At 40.3% G+C, this 22,065-nt stretch overlaps 1 long non-coding RNA gene across 1 annotated transcript in view; it reads left to right on the forward strand.

Moving 5' to 3' along the window:
* Nucleotides 1-21,260, forward strand: part of LOC144379117 (uncharacterized) — a 420,220-nt gene extending 398,960 nt beyond the window's left edge. The window contains exon 7 of the long non-coding RNA XR_013441422.1: nt 21,065-21,260. This is a non-coding gene — a long non-coding RNA (uncharacterized LOC144379117). The remainder of the gene's footprint in view (nt 1-21,064) is intronic.
* The last annotated feature ends 805 nt before the right edge of the window (nt 21,261-22,065 follow it).

Here is a 22,065-nt window from a genome sequence, read left to right on the forward strand (position 1 = left end):
GCATCTCCAGCTTACTCCTCAAACGTCAGACCATTGGGCTGCTGAAATGTTCCAGCAAGCGAGACAGCTGAACAGTCATTGTACCATTTTGTTCTGGATATGTGGCCAGCCCAGGCAGATAAGCATTGTTCTTTGTGTGAGGGGACAAAGAATGTAAGCTTCCCATATCCTCTCTTAGATAATCAAAGTGACCGCTCCATATATTAGCTTAGCATTTCTGCTTCTTGTAAGACCACATCCCTGACTTCATCTGCACTCACAGCAATGTTCACACCCAAGTACCAATCAAATGAATCGAGCCTACCTGTTCTCATTGACTGTAGCTGATACAGGATGATGACAGAGAGAAAAGGGGACAGTCACCCTTAGGACAATAGGCACAAAGCGACAAAAGAGAAAAATAGCCAATGAGTGAGGGCTACCTCTGCAGGAATCTATGGTATCAATTAATTCAACGAATATTTATTTTGTGCTGGGAAGGATTATTAGGTCGAAAGACCCAAAGATGCTAAGGTGCTGTCTTTACCTTCAAGGGATTGGCAGAGAGGCAGATCAAAATATGCAGATGAATGAAAGTATTATGCACATTGTCATACAAGTCCATCTCGTTTACGGGGGGGGGGGGGCGGGATTCTGAGGAGTGCACCAGCCCCCTTACTGGGGACGTCAGGAAAGGCTTTAAAAAAAGGCAGAGGAAAACTGTTGGGGGAAAACACCACCAAAAAATAGTACAAAGCAGTATAGGGTAAATAAGAATGAGGGAACCAAACATCTACTTAGTAGGCACTTAGAGAAGGGAGAATTCACTCTTGTTTAGAGTGGAAAGGGAAGATACTGTAAGAAAGGGAGTTGAGTAATATATGTTGTAGTTTGAAGGTGAAAAGTTGTAAAACCTGACCTATGCTAACACTGCCTTAGTCCCTGCTTGTGCGTGCAGTGTCTGTGGGGCCAGGCTGGGGGCTCTAGGATACTTGGGGCAATAGGAAGTCATAACCTTCTCAGTGGCTCTGGAGATGGGAAGATAGGGCTAAGTCAGCCCAAACTGGGCTTGTAATTGCCACGCCATTTCCATTTTACACAGTATTTTGGTACCATTGGTTGTTTTTTTAAAAACACAACATACTTGAACAGAAATACATATAGAACTACCTTCTCCACTACAACATACCTCCCTATGAAACAGCAAAAGGTAAACTATATAACAGGCATGGTACTAGAGAAGTAGACATGTGGAGTTTATTTCCTCTAAACATAAATTCAGGGAGGAAATCTCAGTTTGCGTTTTGAAATAGATTCTATAGCTCTTAGACTCTTCCCAAGAAATGTCTGAGTAAATAACCTTGGATTGCTGAATGAATGACTTCCCTTCTGAGTGTCTGGGGGCATAGTCTTACCACTGTGTAAAGAATGGATTCTTGGTTGGGCAGACTGTGCGATCTTAATGTTCACTGATGCACTAGCTTTTAGTTTGACATGAGAGAAGGGATGGGTTTGTCAGATTTCTTCAAAGATATCTCTTTCCAGTTGAAGAAATTCTTCATGCTCAGGCAACCAGCCACCCACATGTGCAAGCCCCAAATAGGAATGTCTGAATGTGGGTGTGTGTCTCTTCTGGATGTGTGTACCTTTCTGTGGACGCACAAAACAAAAACCAAAGATCTATAAATGGGTTGATGGATTAAAAAAGGCCTAAGTCAGTATATGGCATTAGTTACATTTTTACCAATGCCTCCTTTTCAATCTTAGAATAATTCTTTGATATGCAACAGTGCAAGCTCTGTAGGAAATTTTGTTGTGGTGGTAGAAAGACCTCAGAGTTTTAAAGGATGGAGCCCCGGTTTCTTAGCTGTGCCTTGAATTACCTCTGAGACCCCAGATGAGTCCCTTCTGTTTGAAGAACTTTGTTTACTTCCTTTTTCTTTTTTTCCTTAGAGAGAAGGGGGGGAAGGACAGAGGAAGAAAGAGAATCTTAAGCAGGCTCCACACTCAGCATGGAGCCTGATGTGGGGCTTGATCTCACAATCCTGGGATCATGACCTGAGCTGAAATCAAGAGTCGGATGCTTAACTGACTGAGCCACCCAGGCACCCCTGTTTTCTCCCTTTTTGAATGGAGTGAGTTAAATTAGTGATCTATACAAATCCTTCACATTCAATATTCTATGATTCTAGATTCTATGAATAAACCAGAGAGATCTTAGTTTCAGGAATCTATTGTTAGGAACATTTGCGTCATTTGGTTCCTACGGTGCCTAATTCAAGCTGGCTACCAGAACACAGCTCTCTGTCATGTCGTTGGGAGACTGATGTGCAGGGTGGCAGCGCTGCCTGGATTTGGAAGTTGAGTCAGCTAGAACACAGATGGGAGGAGAGGATTTATGTAAGGTCGTAGTTGTCACATGAGTAACAAAACCTGTTCCAGGAGAAAGCCATCTTTTTCCTGCAGCTTCTAGCTACCTAGGAGGAGCTTGGGCTCCACTAGATTCTGCCTTATGATGGCAGAGGAATTAATAGGTGATTATGACTCCTTGATAATTTGGGGTACGTTTGTTGTGTCGTGGTAGGGAGCTAGGGCTGTCAGGTTGAGTTAGGACCTTAACTCTGGAGTCTTGTGGGGACCCAGTTTATAAGATTCATTCCATCCATCCTCTGCTGAATTTCATATGTATTTGACCAGGTATATCAACAATTGTTTTCACTCTAACGCATTGACCCCTTGCTATTATATGTAAGGTAGTGTTTTAGGCTATATGGGAAACACAGAGATGGTCCTTTTCTTCAAAAAAAAAAAAAAAAAGGAAATCAGATGAAGGAGGCTCAGTGTATTGTAAGCATTGTAAGCATTTATTAATTATTATTGAATAACATAATTGTCATTTTGATTTTGCAAAATAAATGCTAATATTATTTACATGGTAAAAAATGCCTAAAAAACCATGACAATGTTTGGGTTTTTATTCATAAGTGATGTTAAATTTTGCAATGGGAAATGACTAGTTATGCTCAGAAACTTAATCTAGTTCATGCCTAATGGATAGAATCCCAAGTGACCCATGAAAAATATTTGCGTGTTAGAACTACTTTTTCATTTGGTAGAGAAATGCCTAATTTAATTTTGCCAAGTTGAAATACGTAGGACAAATTATAATAGACCATTTTACTTCTTAAGAAATTTTAATTATTTGGCTTACGTGATACCCTATCATGTAAAATGTTTTCACCCTACAGCTTTTTAGTTGTTCTAGTTCAATTTAAAGTCAGAGCATGAGGGTCCTGGTACTTTTGATACTGATATTTCAATTAAGGCTTAGGATGTGGATAATGATGAGAAACTAGAGGTATAATTTCCTTATTTGTAAATGCAGATTAATATTTGAACCTGACTCCACAGTTCAAAGAATATTATGGAGAGTAAAACTCCATGCCCTATAAGCTATGAAGGATGTTGTTTTTCAGGTAGCTTGGATGACATACTGACTATGGTTACAAGGCTTTCTAATCCTTTGATTCTTTTTACGTTCTAAATTTAAACACTAGGGAAGGAATTCCTAGTGTCCCTTTCTTACTTTAAATACATCTGAAAATATGTAAATGAGATAAGCACAATCACCTAAAATGTTTGAGCAATCTCTACTTAGAATGATTTATGCTTTAGAGTTGCAGTCTGTAAAAATCTGGTCACCTTCACTAGGTTCGAGGTACTTGTTTATAGGGACTGTGGTTCAGGAGCCATGCTAACTTCTGTGGTCTAAAACTGTATTCCCAGGAGGTTCCTTTTTCTATGGGATAAAAGAAACCTGAGATTTAAATCTAATTTTCTCATTGCTAATTTATTTTCTTTTTCTTTCTTTCTCTTTCTTTCTTTCTTTCTTTTCTTTTTCTTTTTTCCTTCCTCCCTCCCTCCCTTCTTCCTTCCTTCCTTCCTTCCTTCCCTCTCTCTCTCGCTTTTGCTTTCTCTTTCTCTCTCTTTTCTTTTTTCTTCCAAAATACTGCATTGAAGTCTTTTTTTCCTCTTTGATTACATAAAAGTAGAACAGGTATAGAATAATACTCGGGTGAAACAAGTACCCTTCTTAAATAATGATTCAGAGAACTTTACCATCACCTTTATCTTGTTTGTAAAGGTGCGTTGGGCCTTATGCTGGCTCCCTTGGGGTGGGGGGTGGCTCCCCTCAGACTACAAGAATTTGTGGCTATTGAAAAGCTCCATGTAGAGGCCTGGCTGGCAAAGGGGCAGCTGTTCTAATTGGTCCCAGGAGCCTTGCAACCGTGGAAGGAAGGAATATTCCACCACCTTTCCATTACACAACATTTCCATTGAAGAAACTCTGTTCTGGGAAAGATTAAATGGAAAAAAAAAAAAAGAAAAAGACTCTATAGATAAAAGTATTTGCAGAATACCAGATTAAATAAAGTTGATAAGTATATACTTATGTTAGGACTTCTCATAGTCATTAATATGCTAATTCTCATTATGAATATCCTGGTGAGGGGATGTTATGGGAAAGATTTTCTAAATGTAGTAGATCAGGAGCCCTTTTTCTATTAAACATCTGTTAAATATTGTAAAAGAGTCAAATTTTGAGGACAAGTGTTTGGACAAAGCTGTCTTAGCCACCACGAACTTTCTTGCCTTCCCTTGGAGGCAGGTGTGGGAGGAGGATGCAGAGAGTTCTAGTGGCTTGTTAGTAGACACCCCTCCCTTCAGTGGAGACTTCCCAAAGCTGGGCTCTATGTCTGCAGCTTCCTCGACATCCTCTGCTGCCTCTGTCCAGTCTCTGTTGGCACGGAAAGTAGAAACTTTTCCGTGACTCAACTTGTCACTCAATACGAGCCTTCTGTCTTGAGGTTCATATCTGCACTGTGAAAATGGAGACATCATGTATTTGACCTCTCTCGTCCCTTCCCTGTTACAGTCTGTCTTCATTTCATCTTTCATTTTCATCCTGGGCCCTGAGAACTTGTTGCCAGAGACATTTTTAATGACTTAAGAAAAGGGGGACATTTAAAACACTTATCTAAATTCAGAAAAACCGTGGTTATTGGTGTTTTTTTCCCTGAAAAACATATTTTTGAAAGTGTTCCCTTTTTCTTTTTTTTTTTTTTTAAAGATTTATTTATTTATTTTAGAGAGAGAGAGAGAATGAGAGAAAGAGTGGGGGGAGGAGAGAGGGAGAGAGAATCTCAAGCAGACTCCTTGCTGAGCACGGAGCCGAATGTGGGGCTCTCTCTCACGACCCTGAGATCATGACCTGAGCCGAAACTAAGAGTCGGATGCCCAACAGTCTGAGGTACCCAGGTGCCCCAAAAGTGTTCCCTTTTTCTTTTGAAGCCAGATCATGAAATACAGAGCAGCAAATAAGAGCACATGCACACCATGTTACCCATGACCATGAATGTGCAGCAAGGTAAGAACAAGAATGGTCTCCTCTCCGCCCCTCCCCGCCCCCCACTACAGGCATCCAATGGCAGTGAGTGTCTGCTTTGGCTTCAGGATTCTGCCTCCAACCAGGTCTATAGCCTGGTGGAAGGTAAGCTCTCTGAGCTTAGCTTCTTCACCTGAAAAGTAAGGGTAATTGCACTTCCCTCCTGGGGCACTTGGGAAGAATAGATGAGAAAACACCTGGAGAGCATAGAGGACAGGATCTGACCCACAACAGGTGGTGTTTTTGCGTCGCATCCCTGTATTGTTGACCTTGCACACGACTGGGTCCAGCAGAAGCCTTGACTTCTTAGTGAAGCAATTTCATAGGTTTCAAAGGAAGCTCAGAGTAGCTGGATCCTGGGAATGCAACTGATTTTGAGCTGCATGCTCCAAGGTCTTTTTGTGGGCAAGGGCTTCTGTAGATGTGCAAAAGAAAATGGGTAATCTTTTGGAAAAACAGCCAACTTTTGGAAAATAATAATTTTCATTTCTGTGGTGCTCCTGTAGAGTTTACAAAGCATCCCCACATGCCTGATCTCATTTAATCCTCCCAAATTCTGTTATCATCTCCACATTATAGATGAGAAAAATTTAGGGATTTAGGGAGGGCTAAATGAAGTAATTTATATGAAGTGTCTCAGCAAGAGGTTGGAACGTGGTAGGTGGCCCTGAATTCCCTTTGTCTCTCTCCAGGTAATATGTCTATTCTCCATCAACAATCCTTTCTACTCCTCAAAACAGACTCTTTCCACTTTAAACCACAGCCCCTAGGACAGAACAGTTGGAGGAGCTGTACATTTCTGGGCTAGAAGGGGCGGGTAGTTGGCCGTCAGAGAGCATTTCTTTGTATAGAAAGGGCAAGAAGCCCTATAACATGGCAATTTGGTAGGACAAAGAAAACGTACTCTTCTGCTTTTGATTTGTTCACAAACTTCAAATTCCAGTACACACAGCTGTAGAAAAGGATCTTTTTTTTTTTTTTTAATTTGTTTTCTTCGCCCCCCCCCCCGCCCCCGTTCACTTATCGAGGTGAACCGCCATGCAAAAAAACACAATAAACTACTGTGCCCTGCAGGGCCCTGAATTTGAGGCACACCAGGGGCTATGAGAGCCACACACGGATACGAGACAAGCAACAGCACAGAAGAGTGAGCACCAAGTGGTCATTTTGCTGGAATGCTTCACAGAACAGATGGGCTTTTATGAGTTTTCTGAAGTTTGTTATTATAAATCTAAACTGTTGTTCTGAGGATTCTTTTCTTCTATATACATTTTAGTATCTCTATTTGTATTTGGTGTTTATGAAGTGCAAGGGACCAGCCAGAGGGTCCCCTTGGAACTGGGCATGTCAAGGTAGTATAACCTTCCCTCGTTAGGTTCCCCCAGAAATCCTCACTCTACCTATTCAAGCCGTGCGGCTAGGGGAACAGATTTAACAGGAGGGTCTGTGACCACCTCTGAGGCATTGTTCAGGGGAGATCATGCTACAAAATCATGTTAACTGCCAGATCTCATAATACATCCAGTGTTCCTTTCTTGCTCACACAGGGTAAGGCAGGTTGTGGGGGTACAGGACTCGGGGAGGCACGGGGGCTCTCCTCCACGTGGTCACTCAGGATCCAGGCTGACGCAGGCACCAACGTTGCCATGTGACATTTGCTAGGGCAAGAAAAGAAAGAACCCAGAGAAGCACAAAGAGAATTATCATTACCATAGCTCGGAAATGACACGTGTCATTCCTTTCCAAATTTCACTGACCAGAACTGGTAACATGGCCTTGCCTACCTGCAAAGGGATTGGGAAGTATGGTTTTCCATAAGCCAGGAAGGAGGAATAGGAAATGGAATTTTTTTTTTTTTATTTAAATTTTTTATTGTTATGTTAATCCCCATACATTACATCATTAGTTTTAGATATAGTGTTCCATGATTCATTGTTTGTGCATAACACCCAGTGCTCCATGCAGAACGTGCCCTCCTCAATACCCATCACCAGGCTAACCCATCCTCCCAACCCCCTCCCCTCTAGAACCCTCAGTTTGTTTTTCAGAGTCCATTGTCTCTCATGGTTCTTCTCCCCCTCCGATTTCCCCCCCTTCATTCTTCCCCTCCTGCTACATTCTTCTTCTTCTTTTTTTCTTTCTTAACATATATTGCATTATTTGTTTCAGAGGTACAGATCTGAGATTCAACAGTCTTGCACAATTCACAGCGCTTACCAGAACACATACCCTCCCCAGTGTCCATCACCCAGTCACCCCATCCCTCCCACCCCACCCCCCACTCCAGCAACCCTCAGTTTGTTTCCTGAGATTAAGAATTCCTCATATCAGTGAGGTCATATGATACATGTCTTTCTCTGTTTGACTTATTTCGCTCAGCATAATACCCTCCAGTTCCATCCACGTCGTTGCAAATGGCAAGATCTCATTCCTTTTGATGGCTGCATAATATTCCATTGTATATATATACCACATCTTCTTTATCCATTCATCTGTTGATGGACATCTTGGCTCTTTCCACAGTTTGGCTATTGTGGACATTGCTGCTATAAACATCGGGGTGCACGTAGCCTTTCGGGTCCCTACTTTTGTATCTTTGGGGTAAATACCCAGTAGTGCAATTGCTGGATCGTATGGTAGCTCTATTTTCAACTTTTTGAGGAACCTCCATACTGTTTTCCAGAGTGGCTGCACCAGCTTGCATTCCCACCAACAGTGTAGGAGGGTTCCCCTTTCTCCGCATCCCCGCCAACATCTGTCATTTCCTGACTTGTTAATTTTAGCCATTCTGACTGGTGTGAGGTGGTATCTCATTGAGGTTTTGATTTGGATTTCCCTGATGCCGAGCGATATTGAACACTTTTTCATGTGTCTGTTGGCCATTTGGATGTCTTCTTTGGAAAAATGTCTGTTCATGTCTTCTGCCCATTTCTTGATTGGATTCTTTGTTCTTTTGGTGTTGAGTTTGATGAGTTCTTTATAGATTTTGGATACTAGCCCTTTATCTGATATGTCATTTGCAAATATCTTCTCCCATTCTGTCAGTTGTCTTTTGGTTTTGTTGACTGTTTCCTTTGCTTTGCAAAAGCTTTTTATCTTGATGAAGTCCCAATAGTTCATTTTTGCCCTTGCTTCCCTTGCCTTTGGTGATGTTTCTAGGAAGAAGTTGCTGCGGCTGAGGTCGAAGAGGTGGCTGCCTGTGTTCTCCTTTAGGATTTTGATGGACTCCTGTCTCACATTTAGGTCTTTCAACCATTTGGAGTCTATTTTTGTGTGTGGTGTAAGGAAATGGTCCAGTTTCATTCTTCTGCATGTGGCTGTCCAATTTTCCCAACACCATTTGTTGAAGAGACTGTCTTTTTTCCATTGGACATTCTTTCCTGCTTTGTCAAAGATGAGTTGACCATAGAGTTGAGGGTCCATTTCTGGGCTCTCTATTCTGTTCCATTGATCTATGTGTCTGTTTTTGTGCCAGTACCATACTGTCTTGATGATGACAGCTTTGTAGTAGAGCTGGAAGTCCGGGATTGTGATGCCGCCAGCTTTGCTTTTCTTTTTCAACATTCCTCTGGCTATGCGGGGTCTTTTCTGGTTCCATACAAATTTGAGGATTATTTGTTCCATTTCTTTGAAGAAAGTGGATGGTATTTTGATGGGGATTGCATTGAATGTGTAGATTGCTCTAGGTAGGATTGACATCTTCACAATATTTGTTCTTCCAATCCATGAGCATGGAACGTTTTTCCATTTCTTTGTGTCTTCCTCAATTTCTTTCATGAGTATTTTATAGTTTTCTGAGTACAGATCCTTTGCCTCTTTGGTTAGATTTATTCCTAGGTATCTTATGGTTTTGGGTGCAATTGTAAATGGGATCGACTCCTTAATTTCTCTTTCTTCTGACTTGTTGTTGGTGTATAGGAATGCCACTGATTTCTGTGCATTGATTTTATATCCTGCCACTTGACTGAATTCCTGTATGAGTTCTAGCAGTTTTGGGGTGGAGTCTTTGGGATTTTCCACATAAAGTATCATATCATCTGCAAAGAGTGAGAGTTTGACTTCTTCTTTGCCAATTTGGATGCCTTTGATTTCTTTTTGTTGTCTGATTGCTGTGGCTAGGACTTCCAATACTATGTTGAATAGCAGTGGCGATAGTGGACATCCCTGCCGCGTTCCTGACCTTAGGGGGAAAGCTCTCAGTTTTTCCCCATTGAGAATGATATTCGCTGTAGGTTTTTCATAGATGGCTTTTATGATATTGAGGTATGTACCCTCTATCCCTATACTCTGAAGAGTTTTGATCAAGAAAGGATGCTGTACTTTGTCAAATGCTTTTTCTGCATCTATTGAGAGGATCATATGATTCTTGTTCTTTCTTTTGTTAATGTATTGTATCACGTTGATTGATTTGCGGATGTTGAACCAACCTTGCAGCCCAGGGATAAATCCGACTTGGTCGTGGTGAATAATCCTTTTAATGTACTGTTGGATCCTATTGGCTAGTATTTTGGTGAGAATTTTTGCATCCATGTTCATCAGGGATATTGGTCTGTAATTCTCCTTTTTGATGGGGTCTTTGTCTGGTTTTGGGATCAAGGTAATGGTGGCCTCGTAAAATGAGTTTGGTAGTTTTCCTTCCATTTCTATTTTTTGGAACAGTTTCAGAAGGATAGGTATTAATTCTTCTTGAAATGTTTGGTAGAATTCCCCTGGGAAGCCATCTGGCCCTGGGCTTTTGTGTTTTGGGAGATTTTTGATGACTGCTTCTATTTCCTTAGTGGTTATAGGTCTGTTCAGGTTTTCTATTTCTTCCTGGTTCAGTTTTGGTAGTTGATACATCTCTAGGAATGCATCCATTACTTCCAGGTTATCTAATTTGCTGGCATAGAGTTGCTCATAATATGTTCTTATAATTGTTTGTATTTCTTTGGTGTTGGTTGTGATTTCTCCTCTTTCATTCATGATTTTGTTGATTTGGGTCATTTCTCTTTTCTTTTTGATAAGTCTGGCCAGGGGCTTATCAATCTTGTTAATTCTTTCAAAGAACCAGCTCCTAGTTTCGTTGATCTGTTCTACTGTTCTTTTGGTTTCTATTTCATTGATTTCTGCTCTGATCTTTATTATTTCTCTTCTCCTGCTGGGTTTAGGCTTTATTTGCTGTTCTTTCTCCAGCTCCTTTAGGTGTAGGGTTAGGTTGTGTACTTGAGACCTTTCTTGTTTCTTGAGAAAGGCTTGTATTGCTATATACTTTCCTCTTAGGACTGCCTTTGCTGTATCCCAAAGATTTTGAATAGTTGTGTTTTCATTTTCATTGGTTTCCATGAATTTTTTTAATTCTTCTTTAATTTCCTGGTTGACCCATTCATTCTTCAGTAGGATGCTCTTTAGCCTCCATGTATTTGAGTTCTTTCTGACTTTCCTCTTGTGATTGAGTTCTAGTTTCAAAGCATTGTGGTCTGAAAATAGGCAGGGGATGATCCCAATCTTCTGGTACCGGTTGAGACCTGATTTATGACCTAGGATGTGATCTATTCTGGAGAATGTTCCGTGGGCACTAGAGAAGAATGTGTATTCCGTTGCTTTGGGATGGAATGTTCTGAATATGTCTGTGAAGTCCATTTGGTCCAGTGTGTCATTTAAAGTCTTTATTTCCTTGTTGATCTTTTGCTTAGACGATCTGTCCATTTCAGTGAGGGGCGTGTTAAAGTCCCCCACTATTATTGTATTGTTGTCAATGTGTTTCTTTGCTTTTGTTATTAATTGCCTTATATAATTGGCTGCTCCCATGTTAGGGGCATAGATATTTACAATTGTTAGATCTTCTTGTTGGATAGACCCTTTAAGTATGATATAGTGTCCTTCCTCATCTCTTATTACAGTCTTTGGTTTAAAATCTAATTTGTCTGATATAAGGATTGCCACCCCAGCTTTCTTTTGGTGTCCATTAGCATGGTAAATGGTTTTCCACCCCCTCACTTTCAATCTCGGGGTGTCTTTGGGTCTAAAATGAGTCTCTTGCAGACAGCATATCGATGGGTCTTGTTTTTTAATCCAATCTGATAGCCTGTGTCTTTTGATTGGGGCATTTAGCCCATTTACATTCAGGGTAACTATTGAAAGATAGGAATTCAGTGCCATTGTATTGCCTGTACAGTGATTGTTACTGTATATTGTTTGTGTTCCTTTCTGGTCTATGTTGCTTTTAGGCTCTCTCTTTGCTTAGAGGACCCCTTTCAATATTTGTTGTAGGGCTGGTTTCGTGTTTGCAAATTCCTTTAGTTTTTGTTTGTCCTGGAAGCTTTTTATCTCTCCTTCAATTTTCAATGACAGCCTAGCTGGATATAGTATTCTTGGCTGCATATTTTTCTCATTTAGTGCTCTGAATATGTCCTGCCAGTCCTTTCTGGCCTGCCAGGTCTCTGTGGATAAGTCTGTTGCCAATCTAATGTTTCTACCATTGTAGGTTACATATCTCTTCTCCCGAGCTGCTTTCAGGATTTTCTCTTTGTCTCTGAGACTCGTAAGTTTTACTATTAGATGTCGGGGTGTTGACCTATTTTTATTGATTTTGAGAGGGGTTCTCTGTGCTTCCTGGATTTTGATGCCTGTTTCCTTCCCCAAATTAGGGAAGTTCTCTGCTATAATTTGCTCCATTATACCTTCTGCCCCTCTCTCTCTTTCTTCTTCTTCTGGGATCCCAATTATTCTAATGTTGTTTCGTCTTATGGTATCGTTTATCTCTCGAATTCTGCCCTCGTGATCCAGTAGTTGTTTATCTCTCTTTTTCTCAGCTTCTTTATTTTCCATCATTTGGTCTTCTATCTCACTGATTCTTTCTTCTGCCTCATTTATCCTAGCAGTTAGCGCCCCCATATTTGATTGCACCTCATTGATAGCCTTTTTGATTTCTACTTGGTTCGATTTTAGTTCTTTTACTTCTCCAGAAAGGGTTTCTCTAATAACTTCCATGTTTTTTTCAAGCCCAGCTAGTATCTTTAAAGTGATGATTCTGAACTCTAGATCTGACATCGTACTAATGTCCGTATTGAGTAGGTCCCTGGCAGTCGGTACTACCTCTTGTTCTTTTTGTTGAGGTGATTTTTTCCGTCTTGTCATTTTGTGCAGAGGAGAATAGATTAATGAGAGAACAAAATGCTAGCAGGGTAACAACGTCCCCAGAAAATATACTCTAAACAAATCAGAAAAGACCTGAAGCAGTGGGAAAAGAAAGGGAAAGAGAGAAAAAAGAAAAAGAAAGAAAAAAAGAAAAAAGAAAAAGATAAAGATAAAAATAAACAAAAGCAGGACAAAACAAAACAAAACAAAAACAGAATGTGATCAAATATGATCAGGCTGGATTATAGATCAGTGCCACACACTAGATTTTGGGTGTATTTTGGTCTGTTAAAAGAAAGTCCCTCCCAAAATTTTAAAGAAAGAAAAACTTATATATGTACAAAAATAAGGGTTGATATGATGAAGGGATGGAATATGACTGTAAAGATGGAAATTATAAAAAATTTCTAAAAAGGATTTGATAAGTTGTTTGAAAAAAGAAAGAATAGGATTAAAAAAAAAAAGAAAGAAAGAAAGAAAAAAGGGAGAGAATGTGATCAGGCAGGGGAGTAGAAAAAAACCATACACTAGAGATTTAGAGTATATTTTGATCTGTTAGAAGAAACTATCTCAAGATTTTAAAGAGAGAACAACTTATATATATATGCCAAAAATACGGGTAACTACTATGAAGGGATAGAATATGACTTTAAAAATGAAAAATAAAAATGTTTTTTTTTTTTTAAAAAGGGATTGATAAGATGTTGGTTGAAAAAGGGAAAAAGAAAAATTCAAAAAAAAAGAAAAAAGGAAAAAAGAAAAAAAGACAGTTAAAAAAATAATTAACTTTGAAAGACTAAAGAATCATGGTAGGGCGCCTGGGTGGCTCAGTTGGTTAAGCGACTGCCTTCGGCTCAGGTCATGATCCTGGAGTCCCGGGATCGAGTCCCGCATCGGGCTCCCTGCTCGGCAGGGGGTCTGCTTCTCCCTCTGCCCCTCCCCCCTCTCATGTGCTCTCTCTCTCTCATTCTCTCTGTCTCAAATAAATAAATAAAATCTTTAAAAAAAAAAAAAAAAAAAAAAGAATCATGGTAAAAAAGCCATGAATTCTATGTGCAGTATTCCCCTAGCGCTGGAGTTCTGCCGTTCTCATTGATCGGTAAACTTGGTCTTGGCTGGCTGTTCTCGCTGATCTTCTGGGGGAGGGGCCTGTTGCCGTGGTTCCCAAATGTCTTTGCCGGAGGCGGAATTGCCCCGCCCTTGCCGGTCCGGGCTAAGTCATCTGCTCGGGTTTGCTCTCTGGAGCTTTTGTTCCCTGCAAGCTTTCCGTACAGCTTTGGAGGCGGAGAGTGAAAATGGCGGCCTCCCAGTCTCCGCCCCGGCGGAGCCGAGAACTCGGGGTCCCGCTCCTCAGTGCGCCCCCAGAGAAAAGCCGTCAGTCACTCCCGTCTCCCCGGTCTCTGGCCACACTCCGTGCTCACCCGGCCTGTGACCGCGCCTTCCTATCTGGCACCCGACCCCGGGTGGAGTCTCCAAACCCAGCAGATCCCTGCGGTGCGCTCCCGCACCTCTCCTCCCGGGGGAAGAAGGTGAGTCTCCCCGGATCTGCCGCTTGTTGGGTCCCTGCTGGAGGAGCAGTGGCCCGACTGTGCCGCGGATCACGGTCTATGACAACCCCGAGCTGAGAGCCCGCGCCTGGGCTCCGTCTCTGCAGCCGGCTTCCCTGCTCCGATACCTGGGAGCTCTGCCGCACTCAGGCACCCCCGGTCTTTCTGTGACCCCGAGGGTCCTGAGACCACACTGTCCCGCGAGGGTTCCACCCCCCACTTCGCCACCAGAGTGACGTCCCTCAGTGGAGCAGACTTCTAAAAGTCCCGATTTTGTGCTCCGCGGCTCTATCACTTGCCAGAAGCGGCCGACGGAGGCCCCTCCCCCGCCGTCTATCCTCCCGAATATCGCCTCGGATTCACTTCTCCGCACGTCCTACCTTCCAGAAAGTGGTCGCTTTTCTGTTCAGAGAGTTGTTGCTATTCTTTTCTTCGATCTCCTGTTGAGTTTGTAGGTGTTCAGAATGGTCTGATCCCTATCCAGCTGAATTCCTGAGAGGAGACGAAATCCAGGTCTCCTACTCCTCCGCCATCTTGCTCCGCCCCCTAGGAAATGGAATTTGATGAACGCAGAGCTTCTGCTCCGTCTTATTAGATGTTTGCAGAAATAGATAGTTCAACATTATTGGGGATTTTATCGTGGGCGTATGTTGTACAGCCTTTGTTCAAAGAAGAACAAAAATACATGTAATAAGAGCAGATAATAAAAATATTTATCTTTGCCTTTAATTAAAATATTAATTTATATATATAACTAAAATGTCTACATGACAGTGACCTTTTAAAGGTCATTTTCTTAAATAAAACAACCTTACATTATCTAAGCATACATTAATATTGAGCCAGAAAAGACTCTAAAATTTCCTGGGTGGGTATGACAGTACAAGGTGGCACAAATTAGACATGTCTTTGGTATGAGGGCTCTAGACACTTAAAAATTTAATGTGATAGAATTTGAAATAGGAATTTTTGAGACTTACTTTGCTGCTTCAGGCTGAGAAGGACACTTCTTCATAGTTTTTTTGATGCATATTTTCATCTACTTTTAAATATAAAAAAATTAAAGGCAAAGTCCAAACATTTAAAGGTGAAAGGAAATCACCCATGCATTTCTGGCAGCATTATAAATTGGTACAGTCCTTTGGGAAAACAATCCAGCAAAATGTATCAAAAGCTTTGCAAGTACAGTATTGCTACCAATATGTCAAGAGTCATAAACATGCTTATAACCTCACTAATCCCACCTCTGGGAACCTAACTCAAAGAAACAGTTATCCCTGATCAATCATCTCTGGTAACGTTCATGGAAGGCAGTGTGGTTGGCTGCCACCCCAAAAAACTACTTTGATAAGGTCATGATTAAAACTAATGGAGGAGGAATAAAGATCATATAGCATTCATTATATAGATCATTCTCAAAATTACGTGAGTAAACATTCTAGAAAGCATCTATTAACCTAAATAAACTAAGTTATTTGTCATAAATTCCTGGTTCTTCCATTTTTCTGCAAGATCACTGTTGATTTTGTGAGCTCCTCTGGCAGATTCCCCCAGAAGTTTTCTATTCGACAGACTGTCTCTGCAGTTTTCAAATAAATACTTACAGCATGGAAGTCTAATTTTTATATCTTAAGTGTTGGCAAAATACTTAAGTAACCAGGTGGCTTTAAAAAGTATTCATGCTTCATATTGGCACATTTTTCTAGGTCTGGTCTCCCATCTATACATTGAATTTTTTTTTTTTTACTTGAAGCCAAAATTTATTAAAATACCCTTAGCATATCTAAAATTGGAAGCCTTGAATGCAGTTCCTTGCAAATTTTAAAAATAGAGTTCTATCTCTTTTAAAAAATTAACAGTGGTATCAACAGAATAGGGTAAATATTATCTATCGCAGACATAGAACTCTTTGAATAGACAATCTGCATTTTCTAACCAATATATATTATGTACAAAAATATACTTGGTGGTGACCAAGTAGTGTCAAGGAGGAAAATGTATGATATAGGAACTTTTTGATTTCATGTTATATCCATAATCAATTCATAGAATAAATTATCTTGTTTTTTCTATTTGATTTTTGTTTTGTTTTGTTTTAGGGGATTGGTTTGAATGGGCTATTTGTAGAAAGAATGCCAATCTTACATTTTTGTTCGTGCCTACACTGCAGTTTGTAAGAAATCACTATTTTATGAATTGGACAAAAAAAAGGTGATTTGTGTAAAGAGCACCATAGATTTATTTCAGCATTATCTATTTCAAAGAAATGAAAGTATCACCCAAATATATAAAAAACAAATAATAAATGATCCACTATATGGGATATTATGCAATTTAAGATAATTGTTATGAAGTCTATGAATCACCCCACTATATTCTGTTAAGCCCAGTCATCCGTATGGTTTCTTTTAACAATGAGGAGGACATTGAACCTTCATACATGTCGCAAATATATAGTTCAACACAAAAATGGACTGTAAGCTAAGACTGTAAGCTAAATTTAATTTTTTTTTTTCTTGGAGAGAACAGGGGAGGGGCAGAGGGAGAGGGAGAGAGAGAATCTCAAGCAGGCTCCATGCCCAGCGTGGAGCCCCACATGGGGGTTGATCTCACAACCCTGAGATTATGACCTGCACTGAAATCAAGAGTCGGATGCTTAACCAACTGAGCCACCCAGGTACCCCTTTAGAAAATAAAAATAATAGCCACTCTCTATTGCCATCGACTCTGTGCCAACCATGCTATGGGACTGACTGACTCCAACCCTAATGTCAGACACTGATCCTAGAAGAAATTCCCCACTGGACTGATAGGTCGGAGGTGAACATACCTAGGTTTGGGACAGTGTCTCTCCCTCCCTCCTGAGCTTCCCTGAGCCACTCTCCATGTAAATCTTCCTGGATTCCAAATAGCTCAGGTACATAGTGAATGTGATGTAGGGGAGTACCACTGCTGCTTGTACCCTTTTCATGGCTCCCAACCCCAACCATTACCCTGAGGCTACAGCCCTGAGAGACCCTGATGAATTACTAGCCTAGCAGCTGAGCAGTGGTTGGCTGTGCTGGCTCCCCTAAGAGGTATAGGACTCAGTTTGCTTGCTTGTATCTGAGGGAAGACTAGGTTTAGACAGGAGCTGCTTTAGTGCAAGATGGTTGCAGTAGCAGAGTTAAGAGGTTAACCCAACTTGTTTATTATTTGGTTGGTTTCTTATTAAGATATTAATTTTTTTTGGCTTTATTGAAAAACAAATAAAAATTGTGTATATTTAGGTTGTACAACATGATTTTTTAAGTTGTGCAATGTGATGATTTAATACATGAATACATGAAATTAACACAATCAAGGTAATGAACACATTCATCACTTCACATAGTTATCATTTAGGTGTGTGTGTGCTGAGAACACTGAAAAATCTAGTCCCTTAGTCAATTTCAAGTCTACAATATAGTATTATTAACTGTAATTACCATGTTGTACATTAGCTCCCCAGAACATATTCATCTTGTAACTGAAAGTTTGTACCCGTTGACCAACATCTCCCCATTTCCCCCAAACCCCCAGCTCCTGGCAATAACTGTTCTACTCTGGTTCTATGAGTTTGACTTTTTTAGATTCTATGTATAATAAGTGAGATCATACAGTATTTGTCTTTCTGCCTCCCAACCCAAGCTTTTTGACCAATTCATGATGTTAACACACACACCAAAATTGAATTTTTCAACACAAAAATGGACTGTAAGCTAAGTAATTGCAACCATACACACTCACAAAAAAGTCTGAATAGCTTTTCTTCTGTAAGTATCCATGGGTCTTTTTAGTTTCTCTGGATGTGGTTTTGAAGAGATCCTATGAAGCTCCTGTGCAAAACTTTGTATATATGGGCTTGTTTCAGCAGACTTTCAAAAGCATCTGTGATAAAACCTTCTCACCAGTGTCTAAGAACCATGCATGATCATGTCCTAACCCTTGAGTAAGGTTCATTTCATTCATGAAGAGCAATGTAAATACCAATGCCTGATTGTGATCCCATTTTTAATGAAGATTTAACCACCTGAGTCACAGACAACTGCCGCGCCCGCCCCCCCCCCCCCCCCCCGCCCCGCCCCGCCCCAGACAGCTAAAGTTTCTAACTTGGGAGCTAAAAGAAGTTCAGACTTGATGTTTCTGTTAAGCCCAGTCATCCTGATGGTTTCTTTTAACAACGAGGAGGACATTGAACCTTCATACATGTCACAAATTTATATAGTGCTTCCTAAATCATATGCCTAAATAATTTAATTCAAATTTATTTGTCATGAGATATGTAAAAATATTGACATTTCTTTTGATAGTTTCCCCAGAAGGAAAATATCTTCTCCTTCACATTCTCCTCTGACCCCAGCACTAGCACAAACTGCGTCAAGAATGTCTCATTTAGATTACTTACTTGGCACTTTGTACCTTCCTATGAAGCAAGCCCCTGTGATCCCATCTCTTGATAATCTACATTTCCATGAAAACTCTGGTCTGCAAAGATGCATATTAGGTGCTTCTAGTGAGCTGAAGGGGGAAAAAATTCAATTAATTACTGTCCTATTAGAAAAGAGAGAAGGACAAGCATTGCTTTGAACTGAGAAGTCACAGAATTGTTAGTACAATTAGAATGTGGGGGAAATGGTGGGTTGTATGTATAAATCACAAGATATAGATTCTCAAAGAAGGAATCATATTTTATTTAGTTTTGAAACCCGGTGCCTAGGTAAGAGCCAGACTCCTAGAAAGCATTCAGTGCTTGTTGGTTGAACAGATGAATGAATATTTGCCCCGAAGATTCATATGTATGGTGTTGATGACCAGGGTTGTGAAGGATTCCAGACACAGCAAGGTAGTTAGAATCAGTGCAGATATGTTTGCATTCTTTTAGATTCTTACCTCTTCCTTGCTCTACCTAAAAATAAAATACTGCCATCCATATTATTCTTGTGATTTTAAATGCCATTGAAATTGTTGATTTGAGATACCTCTAAGCAAATACTGTAATTTTTGATGGATCAAAAGGCAACATATATAATGCAGTGGAAAGTCCTCATTTCTTCCCCAAAAGCCAAGTGAAAAAGAAGAAATAAAACAAATTGTGTGTGTATTTTTGGTGTGTTTGTGCATGTGTGCACTCTCTTTCAAACACTGTTGAGTATTTTACAAACATAACTCATATAATGTTCTCCATGACACTATGAGGCAGTTACTATCTTTACTTCCATTTTACAGGTTTTTACAGAAACCTGAGACTGGGATTGTTTAAGTAACTTATACAAAACCATATAACCGGTCAGTGGTAGAGCTGAGTTTTTAAACCAAACAATCAGATTCTAGGACCCAAGCTTTCAGTTACTCTACTAAACTCTCTCTCTCTCTTTTTTAAAGATTTATTTATTTATTTTAGAGACAGAAAGAGCACAAGCAGGAGGGGCAGAGGTAGAGGGAGAGAGAATCCCAAGAAGACTCCCTGCTGAGCGCGAAACCCACCACGGGGCTGGATCTCATGACCCTGAGATCGTGACCTGAGTCGAAATCAAGAGTTGGACACTTAACTGACTGAACCACCCACATCACCCCTATATTCTCTTTGTTTGAGGAAAATAACTCTTTCATGGGCTCTTTGGCTAGAAGATTACAATTTTCATATTGTATGGCAAGGATGAGAATGAAATAAAAATCAAAGAGAAAACAAAAATTGTAAAAATGAATTTCACTGTGGCTCACTGAACCCGCAAATAGTTTCTTACAAACATGGCTGCTGGAATTGATCTTCTAGAAATAATCTTTTTTTTTCATTTTGAATCCTTAAAAACTCTGAACGTTCTAGTATTTCTGTGCTTTAATTAACAGCTGTTTCCAAGTGTGATAGGTGATTCATGCTAGTCTTAATATTGCATATAATTGGATCTCTAAGGCAAATTTATCTGTCAGAGTAAAATTGATCTACAAGTAGTTCCCTCTAGCCAATACCTAAATTGGTTTCACCTGGACTCTGCCCTCTCATTGTTTCTGAATTACACTCAAGGAAGGAAAACTAACAGCTGGTGTAGGAAGCAGCGATTTTATCCAAAAGATTCTAAGGTGAGTCCAAGCTGAGTAGGAATGGAACAAGAAAACTAAACATGTATATAGGCCAACTTTGGGAAACTAAATCTTACAACCCATCGTATTTAAAAATATGTAGAACCCACTATTCAAAATGGGTATTTCAACACTACTGGTCAAGACTCTTAAATCAGTGAGCAATAGAAAGCTGTGATGAGGGGCGCCTGGGTGGCTCAGTTGTTAAGCCTCTGCCTTCGGCTCAGGTCATGATCCCGGGGTCCTGGGATCAAGCCCCACATCGGGCTCCCTGCTCAGCGGGAAGCCTGCTTCTCCCTCTCCCACTCCCCCTGCTTGTGTTCCCTCTCTCGCTGTGTCTCTCTCTGTCAAATAAATAAAATCTTTAAAAAAAAAAAAAAAAAAGCTGTGATGAGTTGGGGGTTTGGGATTCCATCGTAAATTTCTTATTGTGTAAACATAGACTCTGTATATCTGTTTTCCTCAGATTTCCCTCTTAATTTTAAACAGCTCCAAGGGAGTTTCCAAATCTACTTCTAAATCTCACTGGGCTGAATATGCCGTGGTTTCTCATTAAATAGATAACGAGGCACCCTTACTCAGAGGTGGAGTCAATAGGGGCTTTTCGGTGTGGGTTGAGGGAGTCTACCTGTTCCCAAGTTTTGCTCCCAGGAGTCCACTACTTCAGTAGGGCAGCATCTCACAGTGCTGTAGACAGTTGGTCACCTGTGCTCCATGGCTTGTCCCCTCCCATCACCTTCAGGACCGCACTGAAATCATCATCTCTCTGTATTATAACACTTATCACATTGTCCATATCACTTATATTTTGTCCATTAAGCCATGAATTCTCTTAAATTCTCCTTTTTTTGTTTTTTGTTTTTTTTTACATCTACAGGAACAAATGGTCACCCAAAGAGTTGAGAATTCTACCATCATCTTTTAATGGAATGAATCCTAGGCAAGAAATTGGAAGACCCAGTTCTAACATTGACAACACACTGGGTTTTGCCTTGGGTCTCTCTGATCATCAGTTTCTTCCTCTGTCTCATGTGAGAAATTGGCCTCACTGGTTTTGTCCAAAGTGTGTTCTGAAGAACACTAGTTCTGCGGGATGCTCTGCAAATAACATGGTTTTACCCTCAAACAAATTTAAGAAATACTCAAATATCCCTCTTAGAGATCAATGTTATATGGGGAAGTCTCCAGAAATCCTAAAGTTCAAGATAATACAAATATGAATTAGATTTTTATATATTGTTTCTCTACATTTTTAGACAATGAAACTCTCTTTAAAGAAAATGTGTTAGGGGGTGCCTGAGTGGCTCAGTTGATTAAGCGTCTGACTCTTGGTTTAGGCATTTTGGATTTTAGAGCAACAGAAGTTGACCTAAGAATTAGAAGTTATTAGAAGCTTTCTTCCTGGGGTGCCTGGGTGGTGCAGTTGGTTAAGCATCCGACTCTTGATTTCAGCTCAGGTCATGATCTGAGGGTCGTAAGATTAAGCCCCACATTCGGCTCTGCGCTCAGTGGGGAGTCTGCTTGAGATTCTCTCTCCCTCTCCCTCTCCCTCTGCCCCTCCTGCTCGTGCTCTCTCTCTCTCTAAAATAGTAATTAAATCTTAAAAAAAAAAAAAGAAAATGTGTTAGTGTCTTTTAATACGATTCCAAGGGAGAAAGTTAGGGGCAATCAATCGGCAAAATCCCTCCCAGTGCAAAACCTTCCAGGATTATTATTACTGTGTAATATCCACCAATATAGCACTGTTATTATCAAAATATACCAGCAGAGGTAACATGTTAACTTAATGCCAATTATTAGCCTTATGTTTATTTTCCTCTGTAGAAAGAGTTATCCAGTATATAATACGTTAGAGCCTATAGATACAGAGATGAAATT

The sequence above is a fragment of the Halichoerus grypus genome, chromosome 9 (assembly GCF_964656455.1).
Source record: "Halichoerus grypus chromosome 9, mHalGry1.hap1.1, whole genome shotgun sequence".
Lineage (NCBI taxonomy): Eukaryota > Metazoa > Chordata > Mammalia > Carnivora > Phocidae > Halichoerus > Halichoerus grypus.